This window comes from Bufo bufo, chromosome 4 (genome assembly GCF_905171765.1).
Source record: "Bufo bufo chromosome 4, aBufBuf1.1, whole genome shotgun sequence".
NCBI lineage: Eukaryota > Metazoa > Chordata > Amphibia > Anura > Bufonidae > Bufo > Bufo bufo.
This window is the reverse complement of record NC_053392.1, coordinates 263,766,898-263,782,756: the sequence shown is the minus strand read 5'-3', so window position 1 is coordinate 263,782,756 and position 15,859 is coordinate 263,766,898. Positions and strand designations below refer to the sequence as shown.

At 42.7% G+C, this 15,859-nt stretch overlaps 1 protein-coding gene across 1 annotated transcript in view; it reads left to right on the top strand.

Annotated features, from left to right (window-relative positions):
• The first annotated feature begins 2,603 nt into the window (after positions 1-2,603).
• The window catches only part of LOC120998079 (glutathione S-transferase alpha-4-like), a 46,698-nt gene continuing 33,442 nt past the window's right edge, over positions 2,604-15,859 (top strand). Inside the window, exon 1 of the mRNA XM_040428562.1 lies at positions 2,604-2,755. The gene's annotated coding sequence lies outside the window, so the exon portion shown is untranslated. The remainder of the gene's footprint in view (positions 2,756-15,859) is intronic.

Here is a 15,859-nt window from a genome sequence, read left to right as displayed (position 1 = left end):
GTCAACATAGTATGTGGCAATAAGGCATTCAAGTGGCTTCCACAAGGAGCTGGAGGAGCTTGTATAACGCACGTCCCAGCTTAGGAATGCCAGAGTGGTGTGATTGCCTATAATGTCTCTGTAAGGTGATGATAATGGTGTCAACGGTGTCTCCTACCTGGGTACGGCTGGACTCCTGGCTCACTTTCAATACATTTTAGTGTAGTGATAGGAGGAGTAATAGCAGAAATTATGTCCAGACCTTTAGTTGAAGTTCAAACTTTTCTTTACTGAAGATAACTTGTATCTAAACAGTATGCAGATTTAGTTTTTGGTCCCAGCAGGTTTTGGCAATAATTGGCAGGGATAAATGCTTCTGCTTTAAACTGTACCTTCTGCTTTGTGGAGACAGACTAGCTGAGGAGGAATGGCTTCTCCTAGGTCTCTGGACTTGACTCACAGATATATTCTCAGGGGATGCTTTCTTCCTGGAACTGGAGGTGGTTTGCAACTTTCTGCTTTTTTTTCCATCCAGTTGAGCTGCAGGGCTCAGACTGGGAATTTGATCAAGTCTCAGCCCGAGACTTGGTCCTTGCTGTCTTCCCTATGCAGGGGAAACTAGAACTGGTTCTAACTTTTTTTTCCCTCCCTTTCTGCAGGAAGCCAGAAACCTCCACTTCTCTTCAGCAGGGGGGCAGAATAGAACAGGATTGTTCCACTCTGAACGGCCATAACATTAAGACTATCTCTACCAATGATGCTGCCACCTGCTGGCAGACCTGTAAAATTACAAGGAAACAATTGTATTTAACATAGTTTTTTGATGCACATTTGTGGAGACATAAAATAAGTTATATCAGATGACAATATAAAAGCTCTTAGAAGACAGTAGCGGGCTAGAGGCATGTAGTAACACAACTCTGGGGTGTTACATTTGTACCCTAGCTAGGCTTGAACCTGCCACATGGACATGGAAATCTGAGGACATCCCTTATCAGCATTTGCCTGGACATATGCTGACAAAGAGGAGTGAGTGCGCCTGTTATACCTGACATGCCTGAGAGACCACATTTTAAGCACCCAGCTAAATTGATTCATGCTGGTCCCTTAACGGTAGAAAAGATAGGAATGTACTTCCCACTAATGAATACTTATTTCCTGTCCACTGGAATCCTCAAAATGCTAGACAAATTGATGATTTAAGTGATTATTTGTTTGATGCTGTAGAAGTAAATTCAGTATACCTGAAGCAACTGATCGTTGTTACAAATCAGCATGCAATGGTCTTAGACTATCTTACAGCAGCCCAAGGAGGGTTATGTCAAATAGTGGGTTCTGCATGCTGTCATTCTATTGATCCCACAGGTATAATTAGAGTATCACAAGATCTACATCATGCCAAGCAATTAAAAGAAGGGTTTTGAAATGCCCATCTGGCACCTCCTGACCTTGCATTACCTGATTGGTTATCATGGCTTAATCCCCTTAATTGATTCCGTGGGATAGGTGAATGGATTTCTGGATTATTCCATATGTTACTACAAGGATGTTTCCTAATATTATTGATTTTTATTGTTGTTAAACTTTTCCTGCTGACTCTTCAAAAAATCTTAAAGTCTAAATGTTTTACAGAAGTAACTACTGTGATTAAGAACAAAGATACTCCCGCACAAGTGATGGTCATGATGGCTCCTCCCTCAACATCTGCCGCTGCAACAACTACAATTGTGACTCCTGTTTTAAAGTCAGCTACACCAAAGGACTGTTCTACCTACTGCGGACAGAAGACATTGGAGAATTTGACTAATTGTATTTATTGCGGGACTTTATTGAAAACCTAAAGGACTAATGATTAACTGATTGACCTAGGTTCTCATAGTATGCTTCCCTAAGATGAATTCCACTGAGTGTATAGGTTAATTATGGTTAATTAGGCAGGATAGATAGTGAAGATGATTTAAAAAGTAGAATCTTCTGGATGGATGCTGATCATCCCACAATCTGCAAGAATTAGGATTCTTCCACTTTGTGTAAGAAGGAAGATTCTTTAAACCTGTTTACCTCCAGTACGGAGGTAAGAAAATCTTTAGAGTCAGTGGAATAATGATAAGAAGAGGGGAGTAATGTGAGAGTAATGGGTCATTGTCAGAAATTCTCCATAATATGAATGATTATATTATGCATATATTCATATAGGTAAAGCTTATTTATCTAAATTGCATATTTACTGTGAAGTTATCATTTATTCCACTGTTCATAATTTCTAAGCCTTAGAACATATTCTGAAGGCCATCTGTAATTGTGTTGACACATCTGTAATTGTGCAATGACATGAGTACTTCATCCAATTTGGGACCAATGACCTAGGTTGGAGGAGGTTGAGAAATATGTGATGTGACCTGATGTCTATGTATGTTGTCAGAAATTCTCGGAAATGTTTTTGGTATACGTGTCCATATATGACCCAGAATCTATCAAATAACTGTTCACCTAGTTCTGAAAGTACAAATTATTGACAATCTGCTATCACTTGCAATTATGTAATGCTCCACGTTGATTATTAAGTATTGTAACCACCCTGAAACACCCAGTTACTCCCATTATCATAAAAGGTACAATATAAGAATAAAGATTTTGGGGTGGTCTTATCAGCTCTCCATAGATACCGCATTGTGTCTGTGTCTATGCGTCGGCCGACTTAATTGCTTTGTATCTGAAAATCGAACTACTTTGACACTTCTTTCATTGAAGGCTGCGTGTCTTGAAGACTTAACAGGTACCCAAGAATATGAGTGGGGTTGTATCAATGTCTAAGAGCGTTTATCCATGGTGCATACTTATATTCTGTAGTTGTGGATGTTGTGAGCTAGATTTAATAAAACTAATGCAGTAAAAAAAAAAAGTGGCTGACAACCTACAACTTGGGATAGGTGATATAATATTTGGGAGTAAAGTCCATGTACAACTTTATTGTAATATAGCTCTTGGCTTTTTCTTGCCTTTGATTTCTTTGACTGTGTGTATGCTCAGATACATGCATTTATTGCACTAGGTTGAGCAAACTGAGTGCAGGTTTATAACACCAGTATTGCTTTTTAGTATACAGTGCTTTGTATTCCCCAGCACATGGAGATTGAGAAGTACAGTGCAGCTACCGAGCTACATTAGGTTGTGCCTGACCATCTCTTTATCGAATAGAGTTGAAACCTTATCACAATCAGTGCAAACTTGGTTATTGTGTGCAATTCGTGAATGATGGTGTCATAGGAACTGGTCTGAAAGTCTTAAACCCTGCTTATAGGGCCATCTTTACAACAAGGCACATGCCTAGGGAATCAGGGGAAAAGTGGGGGCGGCACTTCACAGAGCAAACTCATGATTTATGTTGATTCTTTCACCTTCACCTTGGTGCTGCTTTTCATGTTTCCTTATCTCTAATTTCTTAATGTTAGCTACAAGTCCGGAGATTTAGCCCTCACGCTGCTTACCTACAGTTAATGTAACAGTAATCTCTTTAAAAGTAAAAAGTGTGATACCATGTTAAGCCTCAGTCACACGTCAGTGTCCGTGCTCAACTCCGTTAACAGGTGTCAGTGATGCATCCGTGAAGCTGTCCGTGTTGGGTCCGTGTGTCCGTTTTTTGCTGTCAGTGTTGCATCCGTGTTTCACTGACACTTAACAGCTGAAAAATAATTTTCAAAGAATCTCATCTCAATGATTCATGAAACACGGGTGGTTTTCACGGACCCATAGACTATAATGGACGTGATGGATCCGGGAACACGGACAAAATAGAGCATGCATCTGTGCTAAAAACATAGACCTACGGACTGTGCTAAAACACCGATGTGTGAATACACACATTAAAATGAACGGGGACGTGTGCAGTCCGTGGAGAACACGTACAGCACACGTCCGTGAAACACTGACGTGTGAATGAGGCTTTAGGCTGGGCTCACATCTGCGCTGTGAACTCTGTCAGTCTGTTCCACTGTGCACTGCTGGATCCCCATTCACTATAATGGGATCTGGCAGTAATCTGGCTGCTTTCTGGCATATATGCTGACTTTCGGTCGAACATAAAATGTTGCAATGCATGTGACCGGATTACAGTGCTGGAGTTCATAACGTAGATGTCTATTGCAGGTGTGGTACCTTTTAACCTCTTCATTGTACGTCATAGTGGCTGAGGGAATGTATGGAGTGGGCTACTGTGCGACTTTCTGGCATATATGCTGACTTTCGGTCGAACATAAAATGCTGCAATGCATGTGACCGGATTACAGTGCTGGAGTTCATAACGTAGATGTCTATTGCAGGTGTGGTACCTTTTAACCTCTTCATTGTACGTTATAGTGGCTGAGGGAATGTATGGAGTGGGCTACTGTGCTTAGCCCACTCCATACATGGCGGGTGCCATCTGTATAATACAGCTGGCACCCGTCTCCAATAACTGGGATCAGCGATGATGCCAAACCTGGTCATTTAACGCTTCAGATGCCACATTCAGTAGCGATCACGGCATCTGTGGAGTTAGGCAGACAGAGGCAGCTCCCTCCACCTTCCAATCTGAGCCACCGCAGTGAAATCGTGGGGCTTCTATCAGTTATCATAACAGCCTAGGGCCTGCAGAAGGTTCCCAGGCCTGTCATGGTAAATTGCCTGCAAAGCTGTGCACAAGGCATAAAAAGATTCTAGGTTCTAGCCCCCAAAGGGGGATAAAAGTTATGTAAAAAGTAAAAAAAATAATAATAATAAAAAATCCAAATCACCCCCCTTTCCCCCAAAAAACAAGCCTTCATACAGCTCTGTAGACAAAAAAAATAAAAAAAATTATGACTGTCAGAAAATGGCAATGCAAAGAAAATTTCTTTCAAATTATTTATTTAAAAGTAGTAAAACGAACAAAAACTATACAAATTTGGTATCGCCGTAATCGTATTGAACTGCAGAATAAGGAAGTCATGTCATTTTTAGTGCACAGTGAACACCTTTTTTTCAATTTCATCCCACAAAGATTTTTTTTTCAATACAAGACATGGTAAATTAAATGGTGCCATTAAAAATACAATGGGGCACACTTCAAAGCTCCGAAGGGAATTTTTGTGTTAATTAAAAATTACATTTTTTTTTCCAATAAAATGTCGCTTTAGCACCAGATTTTTCGCTTTCACAAGGGTTAACATGAGAACAATTTGTTACCCATTTTATCCTGAATAAGGTAACACCCCATATGTGGTCCTATATCGCACACTTCAAGGTTCAGAAGAGAAAGAGTCATGCTGGCAGACAACTGCAGAAGCCTGAAGGTCAAATTTAAAAAAAGAATCCCCTAGAAGTAACCCCCTTTTGAAAATCACACCCTTTAGAGAATTTACTAATGGTTGTAGTAAGCATTTTGACCCCACAGTTGTTTAGCAAAAATGAATGCACAGCAGATGGTGCAAAGTGAAAATTGCAATTGTTACACAGATATGCCATCTCAGTGCCCAATATGTTGTACCCAGTGTGTGCCAGTGTAAGAAGCTAGCCCTCTTATTATTATTCAGTGCTTCCTGGTTTTAGAAACACCCTACATCGGGCCTAATCTCTTGGCGAGGAGGCCATTCTGGCACAGTTTTTATTTAATTTTTGATATTGTTCACCCGAGTAGATCATGTGATATTCTTATAGTGCAGGACTTACGGATGTTGAGATACCAAATATGTTATTTTTTCTTTATGTTCAGTTTGACACAATAAAAGCATTTTTCAAAAGAAAGAAATCAGGTGACAAAAAATTGCCGTTCTGGCACAGTTTTTAGGCCCCTTTCACAAGGGCGAGAATTGCATGCGGGTGCAATGCGTGGTGTGAACACATTGCACCCGCACTGAATCCGGACCCATTCACTTCAATGGGGCTGTTCAGATGAGCAGCGATTTTCACGCATCACTTGTGCTTTGCGTAAAAATCGCAGCATGCTCTATATTCTGCGGTTTTCACGCAACGCAGACCCCATAGAAATGAATGGGGATGCGTGAAAATCGCAAGCATCCGCAAGCAAGTGTGGATACAATGCGATTTTCACGCATGGTTGCTAGGAGATGATGTAAGTAAATTGATTAAAGTCAATTTACTGTATTATTTTCCCTTATAACATGGTTATAAGGAAAAATAATAGCATTCTTAATACAGAATGCTTACTAAAATGTGGCATGAGGGGTTAAAAAATAAAAAAAATTAACTCACCTCATCCACTTGTTCGTGCAGCCGGCATCATCTTCTATCTTCATTCAGCAGAACCTGCGCTGACGTCACCGCGTCATCAAAGATCCTTTTGCAGGTCCGATACCGGCTGCGCGGGCAAGTAGATGAGGTGAGTTATGTTTTTTTTTTTTAACCCCTCAAGGCACATTTTACTTAGCATTCTGTATTAAGAATGCTATTATTTTCCCTTATAACCATGTTATAAGGGAAAATAATAAAATCTACAGAACACCAAACCCAAACCCGAACTTCAGTGATTAAGTCCGGGTTCGGATCTGGGTACCACAATCAGTTTTTTTCTCACGCGCGTGCAAAACGCATTGCACTCGCGCGGAAAAAACTGAGCAACGCAATCAAAACTGACTGAAATTGTGTACGCACTCGCATGATTTTCCCTGATCGCAGATGCAACGCATCCGGACCTAATCCGGAGACACTCGTCTGCAAGGGCCCTTATTCAGATTTTTTTTTTTACAGACTTCGGCCTCATGCACACGGCCGTTGTTTTGGTCCGCATCTGAACCGCAATTTTGGCGGCTTGGATGCGGACCCATTCACTTCAATGGGGCCGCAAAATATGCGGACAGCACTCCGTGTGCTGTCCGCATCCGTCGCTCCGTTCCATAGCCCTGCAAAAAAAAATATAACATGTCCTATTCTTGTCAGTTTTGCGGACAAGAATAGGGGTTTCTACAATGGGCCACCCATTCCGTTCCGCAAATTGCGGAAGGCACACATGGGCGGCTTCCGTTTTTTGCGGATCTGCGGTTTGCAGACCACAAAAAACTGAACGGTCGTGTGCATGAGGCCTTCATAGGGTAGATCATGTATTTTTATGGACACAGTGATATTTAATATGTCAGTTTTTTTTAGTTTTTGTGTTTTTTAACTAGTAAATGGCTTGAGGTGAAAAATGATCTCTTTTGAAACTTGAAATTTAGAATTTTTTTTATTTTTATTATTTAAACACTTTTTTAACATTTTTTTTACTTTTTGCTGTATTGTACTGCATTGGAATTGTCAGTTTCACACCAACATTTTGCCTATGAGACCCAACCTGGGCACTGGGCCTCATAGGCTTCCGTAGCTGGCAGGCTCAGCTTGTGATCACATTGCAGGGAGCTGATAGGGTCAGAGAGGGAGCTCCCTCCTTCTGTAAATCCCTTGGATGCAGAGGTCAGCATTGACTTCACGCTGTGCTGTACATGGTTGGGAAGGGGTTAATTAGCTTACAGATAAGCAGTTTGACAGTAAAGGCCCTATAACAGGCAGATAGAGCAGACGATTGTTGGGAGGGAAGTGTTCCCTCCCGTCAATCACCTGTTCGCTAGAGGAGGAGACCGCTGCTATTACATGCAGCGATCTCCTCTTCATTATAGGGACGAGCGATTGCTAATGCATCGCTCTTCCCTATATTGTCTTATTGTTTGCCGGCACCAGAGCACCTATTACATGGCGCAATATGCCGCCGGAAAACCAGGATTTTTAACATGTTCAAAGATCCCAATTACCTGATGAACAAGCAAACTCGTTCATCAGGTAACCGGCAGCATTATTACACTGCCAGATCATCACTAACTAGCGTTTATACGAACGCTCATTAGCGATCATTTTAACAATAATCTGCCCGTGTAATAGGGCCTTTAGGCCTCTTTCACATGAACAATACGGATTGGCTCAGGATGCGTTCAGTGAAGCTCGCACCATTTTGCAAGCAAATTTTTTCAGCGCGGGTGCAATGCGTTTTGATGCGTTTTTCATGTGCGTGAAAAAAAAAATTGGAGGTTTACAAACAACATTTCCTAGCAACCATCAGTGAAAAACGCATTGCACCCGGACTGCATCAAGGTTACATCCGGATGCAATGCGTTTTTCACTGAAGCCCCAGTCACTTCTATGGGGCCATGGCTGCGTGAAAAAACGCAGAATATAGAACATACTGCGATTCTCACACAACGCAGAACTGATGAGTGAAAAAAAAACAATCATGTACACAGACCCATTGAAATGCATGGGTCATAATTCAGTGCGGGTGCTATGCGTTCACATCACGCATCACACCTGCGAGCAAAACTCGCTGGTTTGAAAGGGGCATTAGGGTAGTATTACACTAGAATTTTTGCAGGCGATTGTCAGGAAGGAAACGTTCCTGGCAATCGTCTGCTCGTCAGTGACAGATTCCGCTGCTATTACATGCAGCAATCTCCTCGGCAGTATGGGGAGGAGCAATCACTAATGCCATCGCTCGTCCGCATACTGCCTAGTTGTTTGCGGGCAGAAGATTGCGATTAGACAGCACGATCTGCAGCTGGGAAATGATGATTTTTAAGTGTGCTTAAAGGGGTTGTCTGAGTTATGAAAAAAATATATACAGCACTGTAAATCTGATGGGCAGCAATATAGAACTGAGCTAAGCAAGTTTTAGCCCAAAAAAATTATATTTCCTAATTTCTCTGGTTCTGTTCTGGCCCTTTGTTTATCTGTAATGATGAGCGAATTTCATATTTTGAAATTTGTTTTCGGTTCGGATTGTGGTAAAATGTTAATTGCGTTATGGATTCCGTTACCACAGACAATAATGCTATTCCATGATGGAATGCAGGCATTCCATTATTCATTCCGTCATAATAGAAGTCTATGGCCTGCATAACGGATCCGTCCGGTTTCCGTTATGCAGAAGAGGACTCCAGCATAACGAAAACCGGACGGATCCGTTATGCAGGCCATAGACTTCTATTATGACAGAATGAATTACGGAATGCCTCTAAAGGCATTCCGCTATGCATTCCGTCATGGAATTTCGTTATGGTCCGTGGCAGTTCAGTAAATACCACAACACGAAGCGAAAACTAATTTCAAAATATGAAATTCGCTCATCCCTATTTATTTGCAATAAGAACAATCTCTGAGGTTTTCCTCATGAATATTTGTGCCCATCCTCCTGCTCTGCAAAGGGAGTGAATATACAGTGAGGAACAGAAGTATTTGAACACCCTGCAATTTTGCAAGTTCTCCTACTTAGAAATCATGGAGGGGTCTGAAATTCACATTGTAGGTGCTTTCCCACTCTGAGAGACAGAATAAAAAAAATAAAAAAAATTATAATCTGGAAATCACATTGTATGATTTTTAAAGAATGTATTTGTCTTGCACTGCTGAACATAAGTATTTGAACACCTGAGAAAATCAGTGTTAATATTTGCTACTGAAGCCTCTGTTTGCAATTACAGAGGTCAAATGTTTCCTGTAGTTTTTGACCAGGTTTGCACACCCTGCAACAGGGATTTTGGCCAACTCCTCCACACAGATCTCCTCTAGATCTGTCAGGTTTCTGGGCCGTTGCTGAGCAACATGGAGTTTCAGCTCCCTCCAAAGATGTTCTATTGGATTTAGGTCTGGAGACTGGCCAGGCCACTCCAGAACCTTGATATGCTTCTTACGGAGGCACTCCTTGGTTATCCTGGCTGTGTGCTTCGGGTCGTTGTCATGTTGGAAGACCCAGCCACGACCCATCTTCAATGCTCTGACAGAGAAGGAGGTTGTTGCTCAAAATCTCACAATAAATGGCCCCATTTATCCTCTACTTAATACAGTGTATTCGTCCTGTCCCCTCCGCAGAAAAGCACCCCTAAAGCATGATGTTACCACCCCCATGCTTCACAGTAGGGATGGTGTTCTTGGGATGCAACTCATCCTTCTTTTTCCTCCAAACACAACAAGTGAAGTTTAGACCAAAAAGCTCTACTTTGGTCTCATCTGACCACATGACTTTCTCCCACGCCTCCTCTGGATCATCCAGATGGTCATTGGCAAAAGACAGACAGGCATCTTTAGCCTCTTCCATTTTCTAACAATTGCTCCAACAGTTGATTTATTTTCACCAAGCTGCTTGGCAATTGCCCCGTAGCCCTTTCCAGCCTTGTGGAGGTCCACAATTTTGTCTCTGGTGTCTTTGAAAGCACGTGTGTAGCCTTTTGTTTTTGTTTTGGAGCTGAGCTATCCGCCTCCCTTCAGGTGCACTGGGTGGGGTCGTTGGTTTGAGTTTAAATTACGCCCACTCCCAGTGTCCTGTGCGGGTTATAGCTTCTGTCTGGCTCAGAGGAAGGAAGGATTTGCTGTTCCTGCTCAGTAAAAGATAAGTTGGTTTTGTTTTCTTGTGGTTGTCTGTCTAGGCTGTTAGAGAGACGCCTGCCCCCTCCAGGTCCTGAGGGAGCAGGCTGCCTCTTTCCCCCTTTCACCATCTTAGGGATTTTAGGGAATCTTCAGCCTAGGCACGGGGACACGTTTATTCCCACCTTCAGGGTCTGAATGTGGACATAGAAGTCTAAGGAGAGCTGGTAGGGATTTGTCAGGAGGTGACCTTTATCCCCAGCTTCTTGCCTAGATTTTCTGTGTATCTTGTATCCTGTCCGCCGTGACACTTGCCCATGGTAGTAGTTGGCGTCTGACTGACTGTGGGGTGGACAGGAGTCTTTAAAGAGCTCAGACAGGTGCTACTAAGTTAGATTAATGAGTGGAGTCGAGGTGGACTTTTTAAAGGCACAGTAACAGGTCTTTGAGAATTCTTGCTGTTTCTCAGGTGTTCAAATACTTATGTTCAGCAGTGCAAGACAAATACATTCTTTCAAAATCATACAATGCGATTTCCTGAAAAAAAAAAATTATTCTGTCTCTCAGAGTGGGAATGCACCTATAATGTGAATTTCAGACCTCTCCATGATTTCTAAGTGGGAAAACTTGCAAAATCGCAGGGTGTTCAAATACTTCTGTTCCTCACTGTAGGTGCTGCCCTGAGAGACATGTCTGACTGCTGGGAGACTCAGCAGTATGTTTTATGTGTAGAACTACAAGTCCCAGTTGTACAATGACACTGCTGATACACACAGGATCTTCCGCCTACCTGTTCTTGTGCAATGCTCTGCAGAACTCCTCTAGTCTGTCAGCTCCTGTGTCCAGCGTTTGTCTCCTCACTGCCTGCAGCTAATCAGTAAAGCCTTCAGCCCTGAGTCTGTACTGCTGAAGGGGTTAACATTTTTCCAGAAGAATCCAGGGAGAGAGCAGCAGGCGGCAGTGCAGGGGGAGTGGCCAGTACAGTGACCTCTCATGTACAGACACATATCTGCTCTCTGCGCCAAACATTATCAGAGCAGGGAGAGAGTCTGACATCACAGGTTATGTGACCCTCAGCGAAATCTGAGATAGCAGCAATTGCAGTTGCAGTAAGTGCATGGGATTATAGATCATAGTCATCAGCGTATAAAGCATTATTCTTTAACCGTCAATAAATATAAATAAAATAAGATACGTGGACATTTGACATGGTGGAAAGATTTGGCCACGACCAGCTTTATTAAAGAACAGCTTTAGGGTCCATTCACACGTCCGTTGTTTCTTTCCTGATCTGTTCCGTTTTTTGCGGAACAGATCTGGACCAGATCTGTACCCATTCATTTTCAATGGGTCCTGAAAAAAAATCAGACATTGAGCTGTCCGATTTTTTTCAGGACCCATTGAAAATGAATGAGTCCAGATCTGGTCCAGATCTGTTCCGCAAAAAACGGAACAGATCAGGAAAGAAACAACGGACGTGTGAATGGACCCTAAACCAATTACAACATTAAAACCATGAACCATATAACTTAATAACCACAGATTGGACCAGCCATAAACTCGGCCTAAATACCAAAATAAAACTTGTTCGCTCACCATTTCAGTGAGAGACTTTATCCCTCTTTCTAATAAAGCAGTCGTGACAATACGGATAAAAAAGGGGACAGGCAGGCGGGTGCAGCTCCACACTTGCGGCTTGACTGACAGCAATATCACTGTCAGCTGCCGCAATATATAAACAAACCTAACTGTTGCTGGGCATTAACATTTAATCTGCCCAGCAACGACCCACCATAGGTGACCTTAAGTATCCAATCCCTAATCCTCTACCCTCTACCCAGAGACAATGGCTTATTTTAGCCACCCTGACCACCACTTTTGGTGGGAAAACTCCGGCCAAAACCACCACATAACAACCTGGGATGATCAAAATCCCATGAGGATCCCTCCATATAGAAATTTCGGGATCCCATCATGGGATTATAGATCATAGTCATCAGCGTATAAAGCATTATTCTTTAACCGTCAATAAATATAAATAAAATAAGACACGTGGACACTTGACATGGTGGAAAGATTTGGCCACGACCAGCTTTATTAAAGAACAGCTTAAACCAATTACAACATTAAAACCATGAACCATACAGGGAGTGCAGAATTATTAGGCAAGTTGTATTTTTGAGGATTAATTTTATTATTGAACAACAACCATGTTCTCAATGAACCCAAAAAACTCATTAATATCAAAGCTGAATATTTTTGGAAGTAGTTTTTAGTTTGTTTTTAGTTTTAGCTATTTTAGGGGGATATCTGTGTGTGCAGGTGACTATTACTGTGCATAATTATTAGGCAACTTAACAAAAAACAAATATATACCCATTTCAATTATTTATTTTTACCAGTGAAACCAATATAACATCTCAACATTCACAAATATACATTTCTGACATTCAAAAACAAAAACAAATCAGTGACCAATATAGCCACCTTTCTTTGCAAGGACACTCAAAAGCCTGCCATCCATGGATTCTGTCAGTGTTTTGATCTGTTCACCATCAACATTGCGTGCAGCAGCAACCACAGCCTCCCAGACACTGTTCAGAGAGGTGTACTGTTTTCCCTCCTTGTAAATCTCACATTTGATGATGGACCACAGGTTCTCAATGGGGTTCAGATCAGGTGAAAATGAAAGAAATGCTCCAGCACTACGGTAGAAGGTATAAAAGTCCCGGTCTTTATTGTCACCAAATCCAGGTGAGTACAGCAATCACAAAAAAACACTGGTGTTCCCCGGTCCCCCGGATCTACGCGTTTCGAACAGTCGTGTTCTTGATCATGATTAAGAACACGACTGTTCGAAACGCGTAGATCCGGGGGACCGGGGAACACCAGTGTTTTTTTGTGATTGCTGTACTCACCTGGATTTGGTGACAATAAAGACCGGGACTTTTATACCTTCTACCGTAGTGCTGGAGCATTTCTTTCATTTTCTCCTGTTTCCAAAAGGACTGGCTTGAGTCCGCTCCGGGCACCGCCGTGCAGGACGTTGAGGTGAGCTGGCTACAACCCTATCTATACTATTCAGATCAGGTGAACAAGGAGGCCATGTCATTAGATTTTCTTCTTTTATACCCTTTCTTGCCAGCCACGCTGTGGAGTACTTGGACGCATGTGATGGAGCATTGTCCTGCATGAAAATCATGTTTTTCTTGAAGGATGCAGACTTCTTCCTGTACCACTGCTTGAAGAAGGTGTCTTCCAGAAACTGGCAGTAGGACTGGGAGTTGAGCTTGACTCCATCCTCAACCCGAAAAGGCCCCACAAGCTCATCTTTGATGATACCAGCCCAAACCAGTACTCCACCTCCACCTTGCTGGCGTCTGAGTCGGACTGGAGCTCTCTGCCCTTTACCAATCCAGCCACGGGCCCATCCATTTGGCCCAGCAAGACTCACTCTCATTTCATCAGTCCATAAAACCTTAGAAAAATCAGTCTTGAGATATTTCTTGGCCCAGTCTTGACGTTTCAGCTTGTGTGTCTTGTTCAGTGGTGGTCGTCTTTCAGCCTTTCTTACCTTGGCCATGTCTCTGAGTATTGCACACCTTGTGCTTTTGGGCACTCCAGTGATGTTGCAGCTCTGAAATATGGCCAAACTGGTGGTAAGTGGCATCTTGGCAGCTGCACGCTTGACTTTTCTCAGTTCATGGGCAGTTATTTTACGCCTTGGTTTTTCCACACGCTTCTTGCGACCCTGTTGACTATTTTGAATGAAACGCTTGATTCTTCGATGATCACGCTTCAGAAGCTTTGCAATTTTAAGAGTGCTGCATCCCACTGCAAGATATCTCACTATTTTTGACTTTTCTGAGCCTGTCAAGTCCTTCTTTTGACCCATTTTGCCAAAGGAAAGGCAGTTGCCTAATAATTATGCACACCTAATATAGGGTGTTGATGTCATTAGACCACACCCCTTCTCATTACAGAGATGCACATCACCTAATATGCTTAATTGGTAGTAGGCTTTCGAGCCTATACAGCTTGGAGTAAGACAACATGCATAAAGAGGATGATGTGGTCAAAATACTCATTTGCCTAATAATTCTGCACTCCCTGTATAACTTAATAACCACAGATTGGACCAGCCATAAGCTCAGACCATATAACTTAATAACCACAGATTAGACCAGCCATAAGCTCGGCCTAAATACCAAAATAAAACTCGTCCGCTCACCATTTCAGTGAGCGACTTTACCCCACCGGACCATGCCGACTAAACAGGGGGCAATGGCCCACCCGCCCACCCCACCCATAGCTATCTCGCTCATGGCCTGAAAGCCCAAATTAAAAATATCAAGGCCAATGTCCGACAGGTGAATACCATTAGAGAAATAAAGGCTGGGCAAACCTCCCTCCAAGTCCACGTGCCGATATGAAAATCCCCAAACTAAGGGCATAAATCTCGCCATTACTCTGTTTATGTGAATCCTAATTCTATCGAGATATTTAAGATTCGCATAGGACAGCCACAATAATCACGGAACCATTTCAGAAAAGATAAGACGGGAAACAATCGTCACACCCGAACCAAAGTGCATTTCATGCTGGAGGCCATCTCCATAGTACCAAGCTTACCCACGTCATTGCCGCCAGCATGAAAGATAATAACATCAGGGTCCGGATACAGCGAACACATTTCCAAGATGACATCAGTAACACCCTCCCAACTAAGTCCTCTAACCCCATTCCAATAAACTCTGATGTCATCTGTAGACCATGAATGGTTATCACTGTATGATCTTTCTGATGCTCTTCGCTGGGCCCAATGAACGAAAGAATAGCCGATGATCCATATGGTGATTCCTTGGAAACCTGAGAAAACAAACAGCATTAGATGACATCAGGAAACGAACGAACATACAGCTTAAAGTGATTAGAGGACCACCTACCAATCCTTTTAAATCAATGACGCACCCAACCCGAATTGAGCTGCTGTAGTTGCAGCCCCGATTCTGAAGGAATGTAAAGTAAAGCAAAAACCCTCTAAACCCAACTCCCTAAGACATTTATACAAAACCCTCCGAAATTGATATTGGGTTAACGGAGGAAGATCCAGATGAATAAAAAACAATGATCCACCGGCTGGTCTGCAATACCAGAAGCGTGATAACTAGTGATGGCCAGTTCGCCAACGAACACATGCGGGCTGCCATCTTAACTCACAAATGCGGTCACCGGGAGCAGGCAGTTCCGAGAACAGCCCGATGAAGGCCCCCGGCGGCTGTTCTCAGAACTGCCTGCTCCCGGTGACCGCATTTGTTTCAGACCGGCTCGCAGCGCAGGTAAGGGCTTACCTGTGCATCGCCGGACTTGTGAGTTAAGATGGCAGCCCACATGTGTTCGTTGGCGAACACTGCGAATTGGCCATCACTGGTGATAACATGCTCACCGGGCAGAGATCACCTGACCTGATTCTTCCCACCCAAATCCAAGAACCCCTTCCAGCCTGATCAGTCTTAGAATTAGG